Genomic DNA, 17,471 nt, shown 5'->3' on the forward strand with positions numbered 1-17,471 from the left:
GGATGGAGCCATCAGAGAGGAGGCTGTAGTCAACGTCTAGGAATATGGCACGCTGAGTTGAGAACGACCATGTGAAGTGGATGGGAGAGATAGTGTTGAGGTTGTGAAAGAACGTAGGTAGGATGTCTTGGCCCTGAGTCCAGATCATGAAGATATCATTAATGAACCTAAAATGGACTTGGGGTTGGATATTTTGGGGGATTAGGAATGTCCGCTTTAGATGGTCGATAAAAAAGTTGGCACATGATGGTGCCACGAGGGTGCCCATGGGTGTGCCATGGATTTGTTTATATCTCTTCCCTTCAAGGAGAAGTAGTTTTGGGTTAGGATAAAGTTAGTAAGGTGTATGAGGAATAAGGTGGTAGGTTTAGAGTCCTAAGGACATTGGGCAAGTTAATGTTCAATAGTGGTAAGACCATGGGCATGAGGGACGTATAGGGAGGTGGCGTCACCAGTGATGAGTATAGATGCAGGAGGTAAAGGGGTTTGGGATGGGAAGGAAGTGGCTGGTGTCTTTGATGTGGGAGGCTAGATTACAGGCAATTGGCTGGAAGTGTTGGTCAGTGAGAGCCGAAATCCCTTCAGTGGGGGCACAATAACTGGCCACAATGGGGCATCCAGGATTGTTGGGTTTGTGGATTTTGGGAAGCGTGTAGAAGGTGGGTGTGTGGGGTGTCATAGGTATGAGGAGGGAAATGGACTCGGGGGAGAGGTTCTGGGAAGGGCCTAATGCTTTAAGCAGGGATTGGAGGTTGTGTTGGACTTTCAGGATGGGATCACTCCGGCAGAATTTACAGTTGGAGGTGTCAGATAATTGGCAGAGGCCTTCTGCCAGATAGTCACTGTGATTCATAGCAACAGGACTGAAACCTTTGTCTGCAGGTAGGATGATTAATTCAGAATCTGTTTTGAGGTTATGTATGGCTTTTTTTCTTCTACTGAAAGGCTGGTGTTCTGTGAAAGGGGCCTGGGAAGGATGGTGAGGCTAAGTTGGAGGTAAGAAATTCCTGGAAGGTGACCAGCAGGTGGTTAGGTGAGGGGGGGGGGGGGAGAGATCATGGTTGGATGATGGTATGAACTGGAAGAGGCAGGGTTCAGTGTTGGAATTGGGTGGTTTTGGTTGGAGGGATTGCTTCCATTGCAGGGATCGGGAGAGTAGGTCTTTCACAAGTCCAGCATGGTTAAATTTGGGTGTAGAGCTAAAAGTAAGACCTTTGAAATTTCTGTGGATCTGGGGGTTTTGGTGAAATGTTGACAACAGTGTTACAGGAATGTTTTGGCTTTGAATCTGGTGGAAAGTTGGTAGCGATTTTTGGAGGATGTGGAAAGTTGGAAAGCTCAGCTTTTCTGAGTTTAGCTGCTATAAGGGGATGGACAAGGAGGAACACTGCAGGTGTGATAGGCATTGGATAGTGGTGCCCCGAGGTGGCAGAAGGATGTTAGCAGGTAGGATAACTTATGGAGTTGGTGTGTGGAATGCTCCTCCAGGTGCCGGAGAGCAAGGGATTCAATTTCAGAGATGTGATGTATGGAGTACGGAATTCAGACAGAGCAGTGGTGGTTCTGGGATGCCTGTGCCATGGAGATGTGTTTTTGCAGCACCAGATTTGTGAGGGGCAGGGATTGGCGGACTCCGAAAATGTGTAGGTCATAGTGAAAGGAGGGATAGGGTGCAGAGAAAGGAATCTCTATGGTTAGGCCGTTCGAAGGGATTCTGGGCTGCAGGATATGGGACTGGGTTTTAGCCAGGGAAAGGGATAATTTTCGGAACTGGTGCAGAAAAATGGAAGTTGTGGCAGTTATAGTGTAAAGCAAGTGAGAATGACACAGAAATGGTCAAAATAGGTGTTGAGGGTTGTGAGCGGTGAAAAGAAGTGTAAAATTTTATATTAAAAAATACATAAATACATGCAGAAACATGCACAGACACCTAAAATTACGAAAATATATGTGAAATTATGTAAAAAAAATATGCAGCAATACATTAAAAACTGACAGAAACATGGGAGAAAAGGAATGATGAGGTATGAGAGTATGTACGTGAATTGCGATAAGTGAAAAGAGGGAGGTGGGATGTGTTGGGTTGAGGATCAAAAGTTCGTATGGCACAGGTAGGTGTGGAAAACAAAACGTTAAAATACATCAGGATGAGGGTTAAAGTGAGATCAATAGGAATAAGTATAATTGCAATCATTGGAGGAAAGAATCTGGGGCATTAAATGCTGTATCAACAATCTACATAGTCACAATGTCTGTGCTGTGGGTGGACAAACATTAATAAATGGTTCAAATGGCTCTGAGCACTATGGGACTTAACAGCTATGGTCATCAGTCCCCTAGAACTTAGAACTACTTAAACCTAACTAACCTAAGGACATCACACAACACCCAGTCATCACAAGGCAGAGAAAATCCCTGATCCCGCTGGGAATCAAACCCGGGCGTGGGAAGCGAGAACGCTAAAACATTAATACAGTGTGGCTTGGAAGTAGATGTGGTTTGGAAGGTGGTGAATAAATACCAGAAAGAAGAGAGAGAACGGACACTGAGAAGAGTAACAAAGGAAAACATCACAGGGTTGTAGGATTGTAGTCAGCCGTTTGGCAAAATCAAACAATGGAAACTCCAGGTAGGAATATCAACAATGCAGAGAAGACAGATTGCTGCTTACTGTAAAGAAGATGTGTTAAGTTGCAGACAGGCACAATTATTTTAATCAGTTTTGAAATCTCGATATCTTCAATAAACTGACATATTACATGTCAAGGAAATTACATAAAATTACTAGTTTACAAAATATCAACAATGATTCTCTTTTTCGTCCATCATCTAGGTCCAGAAATATTCTACCACACTGCTTGCTGTTTTTATGTCGCCACATTGTTGGTGAAGTTGCCTACGTGATCCAGAGGTGTATTATAGTTCACAGCAATGAGAGAACAGTTCCAGGGGTTGGTTGTGTGAGAATGTTTGTTTACCAATTATTCATTCAGGCTGACTCACTCGTGAAGCAGCTGATAAATGAATGCAGCTCTTCAGGTGTACGAAATGCAGAAGAATTGTGGTCTGCAAACTGCAACTGTCATTTTGATGAATGTTGTGGTTGCTGTTAGCTGAATCTCCCTGTCTGTTCACAATGGCATACAAAGTAGTAAACAGAAATTACTGTGGGGTAAACAACATGCCTTGTTCACTGACACTCAACAATAATTCAAGTAGTTGTTAACAGTTGGCTAAATTACTCAAGGCAAGGTCTGTGGATACTGTGAAATCACCCTGCTCATGGCTGTAATCAAATAATTTAAGTCCATGAAAAGGTGAAGATAAAGTTCATATTGTGGCTGTAGGCATATACTATACTCAGCTTGTTAAGTTTCAATTGAAATGAAGGCCTTTTGATTCGTGGCAGTGGGCACGATAATGTAACACTCTATGTGACAGCCTCCACACATTTGTGTGAAATGCATTGATGTGCAGTGACAGTGCAGTGTCATGTGTGCATAGCTAGTGAATCATGACTGAGTTTTTCCACACCTGGACACCATGAGCGATGCATTTGTGCATTCGATTCATTTCTCCATCCACACAATTACTCTTAGGTTTAAATTTATCTCTGTTGTTTTTCTATTCAACTGTTCTCTGATACTGTGCTACAAAGTTTTCTAGCATCCTTTCTAATTCAAATTGTAGTTCTGTTAGGAGTCTAACATTTCAATTAAGTTATCCTGGACTTACAGTGTGGAGAGTAGCCTTACTTGTTGAAATTAATTAAGTCTGTTCTTCTGTTCTTGTGTTTGTTCCTCCTAAGTGCAGAACATGTGAAGCAAGAGTCGGACAGCAATTTCTTGCAAGAACTCACAAGTGGTGACCCCGATGTGATCAGGCGAAACAGTACTGCATCAGTGTGTCTATGAATCACATAATGGTTGAAGAGCATGCCATTTCAAGATTAACAGTCCGCCTGCCACTGTTGTGGCCAGAAAATCTTGTCATTTGGTTCGTGCAAGCAAAGCTGAGTTCCATGGGAATAATGTCCAACATGACTAAGTTTGCACTTATCGTAAGTCAATTGGACCACAGATTTGCAGCTGAGGTACAAGATATCATTACTGCACCACCCGAGATGAATTTGTACGCTAAGCTCAAGACAGAGCTGATGCAAGTGTGTCTGCCTTCCAGGAAGACCTCATTATACAAGGGCTAACACAGGAAGAGATCAGTGATAGGAAGCCATTGCATTACCTGTGTCATCTGCACAGTAAAGCTGACACAGGCATAGTACCGGGCAAATTGGTATGCACGTTAAGGAGTAGCAATTTTCCACCACAGGTGAAGGCGGTCATCACCTCAGATGGACGTGCTGCTGGACGCTGTAGTAGAGCTAGCTGACAACATTAAAAACGCAACTGCACCTGTGCAGGTCAGTGCAATCATGGCACTGGATAACTGTGCAACTACTGCACCAACGGCAGTGCGAGCTACTCACTTGTGACAGCATTTGAAATGTTGTGCACCCAAGTCAGTGCACTGTTGTCACACGATGATGTCGGGAACAGTAGAGAGTGATACAAACGACATTTGAGGGGTAGGTCTACTGGCCTTGCCGTGACTCAATTGAGCGACATACAGATATGTTGGTACCACTCGCAGTTTGATGATCACGTGAAGAAGTGCTCACCACCACCTTGTTCATCCGTAAATGCAATTGGTAGTAGGCGCAACTGACTGCCAAACATCCTCAAAGTGCCTGTTTGTAACCAATCGAGGGTGTGACATAAAATTCCTGGTAGACACTGGCTCAGACCTGAGTATACTGCCTCGAATGTGTACGCACTGTTGTCAGCTGCCAACTGCTTTTCTTCTGATGGCTGCTAACAACTCTTCATTCACAATGTACGATACTCAATAGTTAGAGCTTAACCTTGGAGTGTGCCACCCATAAGTGTGGGATTTCACCATCAAATATGTCAAAGAGGCCACCACTGGAGCTGACCTCCTTGCACTCTACTGGCTACTACTCAGTGTGGCAAATGGCTGCTTGGGGGACAGCGTCACATGCCTCGCCATCACCATATTCTACCATAGCATAGCAGTCCACAGCTGATGCAGGCTTCAGGTGGCGAGTACTCTGCACTGCTTGTCAGCACCAGTGCAAGATATTTGGGCAACTAGAGCAATACGGACTTGTGATGAACGTAGCCATGTGTGTTTTCAGTTAGCCAGATGTGACATTTCTTGCTGTGGACTCCCTTCCTCTGACTGAGAAGGTAGAAGCAATACTACAGCTACACAGGCCAGCTACAGTCGAGGAGTTATGATGTTTCTTTGGTATGCTTAATTTCTACAGGTGACACCATCCCCAGGCAGCAAAGTTACAGGAACCTTTGACGGCTGCATTTTCGGGTCCTAATGTTAATGGAAAATCTCTTGTGCTCTGGACAGATAATATGTGCTCTGCATTCAAGGCTGCAAAGAAGAGCATGGCTGATGCAGCACTTTTAGTGCACCCAAAGCTTGATGCACCTCTAGCTACTGTCAAGGATGCGAGCCAGACAGCCATTGGTGCAGCACTCCGACAGTGGCTGGACAACACCTGGCAGCCACTGGCATACTTCTCCCACAAACTGTCACCTTCGTAAAGGAAATGGATTACATTTGACCCCAAGCTCATGGCTGTGAAGAAGGCAGTTAGATACTTTTGACCACAAGTCGAAGCACGAGTCTTTACATTCCACACAGGTTGGAAGCCCTTGACATTTGCATTCAGGTGGAACAGTGCTAACTGCTCACTCAGGCACTTAAATCATCTTGAATTTGTGGCCCAGTTCACGACAGACATTAGGCATATATCCAGAATTAACAATGTCATTGCAGACTGTCTGTCGTGGGTCAGCAGTGTCTCGACTCGAATAGATATTTCCGTATTTGTGCAAGTGCGACGGGAAGACAAGGAGTTCAGGATGTACGTCAACAACCCTGCATTAGCACTGGTGTTGCAGCTCATAGATGTACCAGGAGATGATACACATCTGTACTTTGACGTCTCGTGTGGTCGACCTCATGCTTTCCTGCTGCCAATTTTCAAAAGACAAGCTTTCCACACGATTCATGAGTTGTGTAATCCAGGTGTGTGACCAACCTTCCATCTGGTGTCTCAGCACTATATGTGACTGGGCACGCAGAAAGTGCTGCAAGTGGGTCAGAGTGCCAGAGAAGCAAAATTTCTCAACACTTACATGGCTCAATTGGTGACTTCCCAGATACCACCATATGTTTCACCTATGTGCATTTGAACGTGGTTGGTCCTTTTTGGCCTGTAAGACAGACAGCAGTATTTATTGATGGTGATTGATTTGTTATATCTGCTCCCCTGAGGTAGTACCGATGGACGATATCACACCGAGACATTAGCTTATGCTTTTGCATTGACACGGTTGTTGAGATTATGGTGCTCGCTGTGTATCACTACCGACTGCAGATGCCAGTTTAAGTCAAATATGTTCACCCACCTTGCCAAGTTTTGCGGATACACCCATCACAAGATCACGAGCTATCTTCCAGTTAGCAACGGGATGATTGAGTGCTGGCACCATTGTCTGAAGGCAGTGTTAATGTGTCATGATGAATACTGGATGTCAGCACTTCCAGTGGTATTACTTGGCTTATAGACAACATTCAAGTCAGATATCAATACATCAGCAGCATAATTACTTCACAGTGAAACATGTGCCTGCTTAGTGATTTTGCCAACACAGAAACAATAAAGATGACTGTGTAAGACTAATCAGATTTTTTACAGCTCTTAAAACAGCATATGTCAAAAATCCAACAACCAAAGATTTTGCAATATGGCGCACTGCACTTTTTTATGCACCAGTACCTTGAACATTGTTCATATGTGATGATCCATGCAATGGTCATTAAACTTCTGCTTCAACCACCATATTCCTGCCTTTACAAGGTTCTCCAGAGAAATGAACAAACAATAGACATTCTGGTTAATGGCAAGATGTCGACTCTCATTGAACTGAGTAAAACCAGTATATGTCTTCCGTGAGACACCACTGTCAGTGGCCCAGTGTAGAGGACAACAATCCTTCCGTTGGGACTCTACGATGCATCCACTGCCTCACACAGTGGAGCACCCACTGACTGCTGCAGTACCTCTTCCAGCACGGGTGACCCACTCAACCATTGAGTCCACTTCCTGGTGAGGATTCTCAATACTGATGCTCTGCTTCCACCACAAGAACTGATGTAGCGCCCTACATGGCAGCCTCCATGTGCTCGCGCAAAGTGCAATGTTGTGCAGTGACAGTGCAGTGTCGTGTATGCATAGCAAATGAATCGCGATTGAGTATTTTTGTTCATGGCCACCATGATCACTACATTGCACATGTGATTTATTTCTCCATGTGCACAGTTATTCTGAGATTTAAATTTATCTATATTGTTTTTCTGTTTGGCTACTCTCTTGACACCAAGCTACAAAGTTTTCTGGAGTCATTTCTGATTCAAATTGTAATTCTGCTAGGTGGCTACTGCTTCAATTAATTTATCCTCGAGTTATGATGTGGAGAATAGCTTTGCCTTTTGGAATCAATAAAATTTGTACTTCCATTCCTGAGTTTATTCCTCTTAAGTCTAGAACAAGTCAAGCAAGGGTCGGACAGCAATTCCTTGCAAGAACTGACAATACCATCAGTAGAGTGACACTCTTCATCTCGCCTTGTGGATGGAGCATTGCTCAACTGGGTGTACTATCAATACTGTAACTTCCTCATCATCACTGGAGGCAGTATTACTTGTAAATTGGACACATAGCAGCTACAGCATCCCAAGATCTGTTCACTTCTGCAAATAGGTGGCAATGTATGTAGTGAGATCCACTAGCATCTTCATCTGGCTGTCTTTCCGGCAGCTCATGTGGGACTGGCTGCATTTCCACCTCTTTGGGTACCCACAAATGGCAACATTCATACCATGACATTACTGTGGCAGCCACTGGTGTGGAATATAGATTCTATAGAGCCAGCAAATAGATCCAGGAATTGAGGCTCTGCTGGCAGTGGCAGGATCAAGGCTATAGCAATGCAGAGCCTTTGATGAAGTTGGTTGTGCCCTCGGAGGCCACCCTCTTTGAAGAGGTGGTAGCACGGCTTTGCATGAACACTGCTTCCTTTCAGTCAGAGAGACAACCAAAAGTCTGGACACAGACTGCTGCTAGCCCATAAAATTTGGTGCTGTGTAATTAGCTGGGAATGAGTGTGCTACCTAGAGAGGACACAGCTGTGTACACAATGGTCTGCTGTGGTGCAACTCTGCAGGGAACTTGGTGACCATCTAAATGACTTAATAGAAGCTTTAAAAAGATGGTGAGGGCTTCAGTATAGATCCATGAATGACTGATTTTCACATTTGTTTCTTAAAAGGCCACACCTTGTACACGACTTCTCCAGTTGACTGAAACAGATGGCTTGGGGGTATTTGATGCCCTTCTGAGTTGGGACTATGAATTATGGGCCAACGTGAAACACAAACATCTGAAGGAGGCCTTAAATGCACTCCGTCTTCAGGCCACAAGTGGCCCATCGGGACCATCCGACCGCCGTGTCATCCTCAGCTGAGGATGCGGATAGGAGGGGCGTGTGGTCAGCACACCGCTCTCCCGGTCGTTGTGATGGTTTTCTTTGACCAGAGCCGCTACTAGTCGGTCGAGTAGCTCCTCAATTGTCATCACAAGGCTGAGTGCACCCCGAAAAATGGCAACAGCACATGGCGGCCCGGATGTTCACCCATCCAAGTGCCGGCCACACCCGACAGCGCTTAACTTCGGTGATCTGACGGGAACCGGTGTATCCACTGCGGCAAGGCCGTTGCCCAAAGGAGGCCTTAAATGGCAATACTTTTTTGACAAGACTATTGTGGCTTCCAACATGGCAGAACAAATGAGAACTGGGAGGTGGTTGTTGTTGTTGTTGTTGTTGTTGTTCTGGTTGTGGTCTTCAGTCCAAAGACTGGCTTGATGCAACTCCCATGCTACTCTATGCTATGCAAGTCTCTACATCTCCAAATAACTACTGCAACTTACATCCTTCTGAATCTGCTTACTGTATTCATCTCTTGAACTACCTCTATGATTCTTATCCCCACAGTTCCTTGCAATACTAAACTAGTGATCCCTTGATGTCTCAGAATATGTCCTGTCAACTAATCCGTCCTTTTGGTCAAGTTGTGCCACAAATTTCTTGTCTCCCCAATTCTATTCAGTACTTCTTCATTAGTTACATGATTGACCCATCTAATCTTCAGCATTCTTCTGTAGCACCACATTTTGAAAGCCTCTATTTTCTTATAATCAAAACTGTTTATTGTCCATTTTCACTTCCATACATGGCTACACTCCAGAAAAATGCCTTCAGAAAAGACTTCCTAACACTTAAATCTACATCCATTGTTAACAAATATCTGTTCTTCAGAAATGCTTTTCTTGCCACTGCCCGTCTACATTTTATATCCTCTCTACTGCAGCCATCATCTGTTAATTTACTGCCCAAATAACAAAACTCATCGACTACTTTGTCTTGTTTCCAAATCTGATTCCCTTAGCATCGCCTGATTTTATTTGACTGCATTCCATTACCCTTCTTCTGCTTTTGTTGGTCTTCATCTTATATCCTCCTTTCAAGAGACTGTCCATTCTGTCCAGCTACTTCCCCAAGTCCTTTGCTGTCTCTGACACAATCACAATGACATTGGCAAACCTCAAAGTTTTTATTTGTTCTCCCTGACTTCAATTCTTACTCCATATTTTTCTTTGATTTCCTTTACTCCTTGTTCAATATACATATTCAATAACATCGGAGATAAGCTACAACCCTGTCTCACTCCAATTTCAACCACTGCCTCCCTTCCATGCCCCTTGACTCTTACCAGTGCCTTCTGTTTTTTGTACAAGTTGTAAATAGCCTTTTGTTCCCTGTGTTTTATCCCTGCTACCTTCAGAATTTGAGAGAGAATGTTCCAGTCAACATTGACAAAAGCTTTCTCTAGGTCTACAAATGCTATCGATGTAGGTTTGTCTTTCCTTAACCTGTCTTCTAAGATAAATTGTAAGGTTAGTATTGCCTCACGTGTTCCTACACTTCTCCAGAATCCAAACTGATCTTACCCGAGATCAGCTTCTATCAGTTTTTCCATTCTTCTTTAAAGAATTCATATTAGTATTTTGCAACATGGCTTATTCAACTGATAGTTCAGTAATTTTCAGATCTATCAGCAACTGCATTGTTTGGAATTGGAATTACTACATTCTTCTTGAATCTGTCTCATACATCTTGCTCACCAGGTGGAAGAGTTTTGTCATGGCTGGCTCTCCCAAGGCTATCAGTAGTACTGACGGAGTATTGTCTGCTCTCGGGACCTTGTTTCAACATAGATCTTTCAGAGCTTTGTCAAATTCTTCTAGCAGTATCATATCTTCCATCTAATCTTCATCTACGTTCACTTCCCTTTCTATAAAAGTGCTTTCAAGTTTATCTCCCTAGTATAGGCCGTATATACAGGGTGAGTCACTAACTATTGCCACCAAGAATAACTCTGAAAGTATGATAGTAGCTGAATAGTTTGTGGGACAAAAGTTGCATGGGACAACGGGGGCCATAATATGAATTTGGTTTTTTGTTGCTAGGTGGGGTCACTTCAGAGATATGAAGGTCAACTTTGTTTTTTTTTAAATGGGATGCTATAGTTTGCTACTTATTTTCTGGTAGCAGCTATCGAGACGAATCCAATGATGTGTAACAGTAAGGTCTTTGAAGGTCAACAAAGATTACAAAAGCGACATGAATGTTCATTTACAGAAGGTGTTCAAAGTGATGACCAAGGGTATTGATGCAGTGCTGCAATCTTCTTAACATGGATTGTGTGGTATTCCTTATCACTTTGGCACTTATCGAAGCACATGCTCTGACAATTCTCTCTCGCATATCTTCAGGTGTAGTTGGAACATCTTTATAAAAAATGTCTTTTACGAATCCCCACAAGAAAAAAATCCAGAAGCATCAAGTCTGGCGAACGAGCTGGCCATGACACATCTCCTTCGCATCCAGTCCAACAATTTGGGAACTGTCTCTGCAACTCATTTCTAGCCATCAGCAAAAATGTGCTGGACACTCACCGTGTTGATACCGCATTCTGTTCCTTGTTCCTAAAGGTATTTCTTCCAATAACAGATTTAATGTTTCTTTCCCAAATGTGGTGTACTTCCTACCATTAAGATTTCCTTCGATGAAATAGGGGCCTATAATTCTGTCCTCGACAATCCCACATGATACATTCACTGACCGTGGATTTTGGTGTACAGCTTGCTGCAGCCAACATGGATTTTCAGTCACACAGTAATGCATGTTATGCCAATTAACATTTCCACGGTTTGTGAATGCAGCCTCGTCAGTAAATGAAATCAAATTAATAAGTGTGTTATCCCTCTTAATCTTAAGTTGAGCCCATTGGCAGAATTCAGTGCGATTCATACAATCCGTACCAGTTAATTCACGGTGGAGACTGATATTGTAAGGATGATACTTATGGTGATGCAGAACATGAACAACACTTCTCTGGCCCTTGCCAGATTCCCTTGTGATTTGACACGAACCAACACAAGGATCTCGAACTACAGTGGCAAGAGTACAAATTTCTGTTTCCTCGTTAGTAACTTTCCTTTGCCGGATATGTTTGTGGTGCGTTAAAGATCCAGTTGTCCTCAATTTATCATACACACATTTAAATGTACAATGTGTAGGGTGAGTACATTTCAGTGTATAAGTTTCTAGCTGTCACTGAATTTTGTTGGAATTCTCCATAAATGAGAAGCATATCAACTTGTTCTTCAAAGGAGTACATCATTCACATTTGCTCGATTCGACGATACTGGTCTTACCATTACTGTTCATGTTGTATTGCAAAACTGTTGAATGGTGTTTACATGTCAGTGGCACGTTAGATGGATATGCTGTATTTAGCAAATATTTTCCATTTGCATGATGTACAAGAGAGAACTGTCAGAGCATGTGCTTTGATAAGTGCCGAAGTGATAAGGAATACCACTCAATCCATGATAAGAAGACTGCAGCACTGCATTGATACCAATGGTCATCACTTTGAACACCTTCTCTAAATGGATGTTCATGTCACCTTTTTGACCTTCATTACCTTGAAAGAACTTACTGTTACACATCATTGGATTCATCTCAATAGCTACTACCGGAAAATAAGTACCAAACGGTAGCATCCCATTTAAAAAAAACCCAACAAAGTTGACCTCCATATCTCTGACGCGACCCCACCTAGCGACAAAAAAATCAACATCATATTGTGGCCCACGTTGACCCACGCAACATGTGTCCCACAAACTTTTCAGCTACTATCATACTTTCAGACCTATTCTAGGTGGCAATAGTTAGTGATTCACCCTGTATACTCCTTCCAAGTTTCAGCTTTCCCTTCTTTGCTTTGGACTGGTTTACCATCTGAGCTCTTGATATTCACACAGCTGCTTCTCTTTTCCTGAAAGGCCTCTTTAATTTTCCTGTACGTGATATCTATCTTACCTCTAGTGAAACATGCTTCTAAATCCTTAAATTTGTCCTCTAGTCATTCATGCTTTGCAATTTTGCATTTCCTGTCAATCTCATTTTTTTTTTTTTAAACATTTGTATTCCCTTTTGCCTGCTTCATTTGTTGCATTTTTAAATTTTCTCCTTTCATCAAGTAAATTCAATATCTCTTGTATTATCCAAGAATTTTTACTAGACCTTATCTTTTTACCTATTTTATCCTCTGCTGCCTTCACTGTTTCATCTCTTAAAGCTACCCATGCATCTTCTGGTCTATTCCCTTCCACTATTCTAGTCAATGGCAGTGGCCTTGCTGCAGTGGATACACCAGTTTCCATCAGATCACTGAAGTTAAGTGCTGTTGGGCTTGGCTGGCACTTTGATGGGTCACCATCCGGGCCCCCGTGCACTGTTGCCTTTTTTCGGGGTGCACTCAGTCTCGTGATGCCAATTGAGGAGCCACTCGACCAAATAGTAGCTATTATTATTATTTCTTTCTTGTCTCAGACGTTATGTCTGGTTAAAAATGGAAGGTGACGCGGACCTTGATCAAGCGTGACTTCCTTTTAACTGTACGGTATATGTTACATTGCATTTAGGAACTTTCGGGTAATTGAACAAGTGTCAATAATTATAGATTTCTGTAGTTATATATATAAGTTTGGATGTAGCTGTATTGCATTGATGTTCTGGTTATTATTATTATTATTATTATTATTATTATTATTATTGGCTCACTGGCCTGGTGCAAGTCTTTCAATAGGATGATGTATGGTGACTTGCATGCCCTAACCTACTGCAGTTATCTAGCCGAAGAAAGGAGACCTACAGTTTAACATGAAATCCAAACCATGTGTCATTTCTGCTGACTCCTCACATTGTTGAGAAGTGAAGGCTAATTTAAAACACAGGCCGAAAACTCCAAGGTGCAACCGGGATTCTATCCCATGACATCTCGGTTTCTAGTCATGCGCTTACTGCTAGACCGCCAGACCTGACTGTTAAGAAATGTGCCTGCAGAATCAGTAAGTAATGACTGCCAGGGCTTGTTAGCAGGTAGCCAGGTTGTGAAGACCTTAAGGGTACTGCTTGGTGAAAGGCACACTTGACACAGGTGCAGATGCATTTCTCGATGTTAACATCCATCCTGGGCCAATAGTTTTGAAACCAGGCCAATAAGTTCATTTGCACAAATCACTAATTACTCTGGAGGAACATTTTGTTAACAAATGTGGCTGGAGCGAGAGCGGCAATACTATCTGATGCTAACTCCCTTAGGAACTCGGTGCAAGGATACTTTGAGACAGTCAGGCGATTCCATAGGGGCTGTGAGTCAGGCTCGAGCTCCAGGCCCATTGGCCATCATGACATGATGTCTGTATTGAAGTTTTTGTTGGCTGGTCTGTACTGAATCGGGTTTTAATTAAAAACAATGGCCATGTTCACAGTCTGTGGGCCTTCTTAAAGGAAATCTGGATTTTGTTCCAAAAGCATTTTTAAGAGCTTACATTCCATTATGAGCTTGTATTTCATGCCATACAGATGACCATTAAACTTCTCTACTGCAGTAATAATGGTGCCAGCTTATGTCTCAGTCAGAGAATTGTGCTGAACAGAGCCGAGTGTCTTCAAAGTAAAGGCAATGGGATGCTCAGATCATTTGTCACATTTCTGTGAGAGAAATGCCCCCGAGCCATGCTGCGAGATATCAGTTTTCACAGTTGAGTCTCAATGGACAGAAAATTAGTTACTCCAGTGTGCACGGACAGGTGAATCATTACCCGATTCAACTGAATCACATGCTCAATCACATGGGCACTGCCTCTTTGTGACTGTTTGACCATGCTCATGACTGCTGAATTTGTTGGTCTTCCATGATGACTATTCACTGTCTCTACAATCGATGGTGAAACATGCAGGGTCACAAAATGTGGTGTTAGGATTGCGGTCGGAAAAAGGTCCTGACTGAGAGGGACCAAAGATGCATTTCACCTGCTGGCGAGAAAACATTGTGACGGGAACCGTGTGCAATGAACATCTGGAGTTGGTCATCTCACAACAGGCCATCGCTCACACAGGCACATAAAGCTATATATCTTCAATTGGCTCAAAATCATCGAACATGGATAAGGAGCTGATGCAGAATGTAATGTGGTCTGATGAATCACATTTTTGCTTGCATTCAAATGGCACACACCATCGAGTGCACTGCCCTAATGAAGCATTTCATTTTGAATGTGTGCAAGGTCAGGTCCAGACCAGAGGTGGGTCTATGATGTTCTGGGGGTGTTTTTCTTATCAAGAATTGGGCCCACTAACACAGATCAGCATGTTTGAATAAACATTCTGAATGACCAGATTTGCCGATCAGTCAACATGTGCATAATAGGTATGCCAGTGATACCCCTGTCTTTCAAGACAACAACAGCAGAGTTCATCAGGCTGCAAGAATATGTGACTATGTGACTGATTTTCTGAATACACCCACACCCTGTTATATCTTGATGGGCCTGCAAAATCATATGACTTGAACCCCAGAGAAACTATGTGAGAAATGTTGGAACATGTGCTAAAATGCCAACATCAGCATCCCGGCAATTTGGTGGAACTGCATGATCAAATTCTCAGCAAGTGGCTTAACCTGACTGTGACATACTTGCACAACCTGGTGGACTCACTTTCTAACTGAAACCAGGTGGTTATCAGTCCAGGGATGGCATGCACAGTATTAAATAATAGAGATGACTAATTGTTTGTCAAGTGAGCTTACATGGCTAGGTGGTCAGCTGAATGTAGATTATGACTGCATGCTGATGGCCAAACAAATCTGGCTCCCGTTTTGTGCAGATGATTCAAGGAAAAAACATATCGGCTATGTTCATAATGAAGTACGCGTAATAGCTGACTTTGCCAGGAAACAATGTAGTTCCTTTAGTAATGCAAGAGGTGTAACAACATAAATAGCTTCTACACACTGCATGTTTAGGTGATATTCCTGTCTTGCTGAGAATTAAATCCAGATCCTGGATGCTAAGTTGGAAAAAAGTGTTTCGGAAGACTAAATTTCAAACCTGACATGTGCAAAATAGTAAACAGGGATTGTGGGTCTGAATATGTTCTTGATGAGTAGTCTGTGTCTCTGACTTTATCAGACTAATTGTCACAGAAAATACAGAATAGATTACTTGTTCAAGAGAAAGTTAAAATGTTGCTGGTGCACTGAAAATGTTAAATGGTAAGGACTTGTATCAGTATAACTCAAGTGGCATATTTATTAAAGATATGCATCAAGCAGACAAATAATATAAACATTCCTTCCTTTGCAGACTCAAAAACAGATAAGCAGGTCATAACAATGGACAGGAAAACACTATTGACAAGGAGTCTCCCCATAGGCAAAACTTTGCTCATAACTTCCAGTTATGTACCTGAAGCCCTGACAGCTACATGTTCAGTGACTTCCTTTTCTTGCAACCTGTCAGTTCTTTTTTCACTTTCTCTCCAGTTTGGTGGAATTGGGTGAGCGTGAAATAAAAGTGGCAACATGGAGGTGAGTAAACCTATATTCATTTCAAAAGATTGTGCCTTGCCAAAACCAACCTTAAACAATTTTGCAAATTCCTTGACTAAATCAACACCCTAAATTGGATAATTTTGGGTATTAGATTGACACTGTTTTGTGCCAAAAAACTAATCATTGTTCAGGTGTCTGGCTCAAAAATATTTTGTGCACCAGAAATATTAATGGCTTATCAATTTCCTGTGATTTGTTCATAGAGTAACATCTTTTAATGTGTATCAATTGTTCACTGCAACTGACCATTTTATGCTGAGAGCGTACTAGGCTTTGTGACCATAACATGACAGATGTATCCCAAACTACCAAAGATGCGGAGAAACCAGTATTCATTTGGAAGATTGGGTGTGCTTAGAGTCTACTAGATTAATTGGAAGTTTCCAAGGAGTGTGTAGTACAGCATTCCCAGCAGTTTCAGGAGATACTCTTGATCCATGGTGCTATTCCTAGCATCCCACTGCCACACACAATGTAAATGCCTATGACAATAACGCAATTTGTTTGTGACGATGTTTGTCTTCGGTGTCGACATACTGCATTGCTACACTGGCTGAAAAATGGGTTGTGGAAGTACAACACTGACTACTTTAAATGATGTAGCCAACAGGTGCTCATTTGTGTTTCACAGTACTTTACTTTCACTGTTCACAACCCCCCAATAATACACAATTATATGGCCATTGCACTATTGTTTAACTTTTGATAAGCCTCATTAATAGGTTGCAGGTGAACATCCACATACTGCTACAATAATTTACTGTTGAGCATTTATGAGCAGTAAAATCCTATCCACAAAGTTCACAGTTCTTGAAGAATAGAAAGGTACAAATGGAGCAGACAGTGTCATTGTTTTAACATATGACCTAATTGTGTAACACTTATTACACTGTTAAGTTGATGCATTGTTGTCATTCTAACCAACACAGGTGCCTTGTCTGACACTCGGCCATGGACTGACTGACTGACTGACTGACTTGTGGCCAAAAATTGGGCCCTTATATATCCTCGCAATAATAGGTACTGAAACTTCACATTGTTCGATGTTTAATTTACAAAAATTACAACTGAAACTTAACCCATTAAATTAACTGAATACATCGAAAAATTGGTTCTTTTTAACAGTTTCTTCTACTGCAAGAGTTAAGCTGAATTATTTGTTTAAATCATGAAATTAACAAATATCATTACGCAAACAATACTTTTGACAAAACTGTTATTTACTTTGGAATTAATTATGGGCTGGTTTTGCTAACATGTTTCTGACTAGAGCCTAATAG

General features: G+C 42.2%; 1 pseudogene; it reads right to left on the reverse strand.

Annotated features, from left to right (window-relative positions):
• Positions 1-8,763: 8,763 nt before the first annotated feature.
• On the reverse strand, positions 8,764-8,881 carry LOC126254148 (5S ribosomal RNA; annotated as a pseudogene).
• Between the last annotated feature and the right edge of the window lie 8,590 nt (positions 8,882-17,471).

This window comes from Schistocerca nitens, chromosome 4, assembly GCF_023898315.1.
Source record: "Schistocerca nitens isolate TAMUIC-IGC-003100 chromosome 4, iqSchNite1.1, whole genome shotgun sequence".
Lineage (NCBI taxonomy): Eukaryota > Metazoa > Arthropoda > Insecta > Orthoptera > Acrididae > Schistocerca > Schistocerca nitens.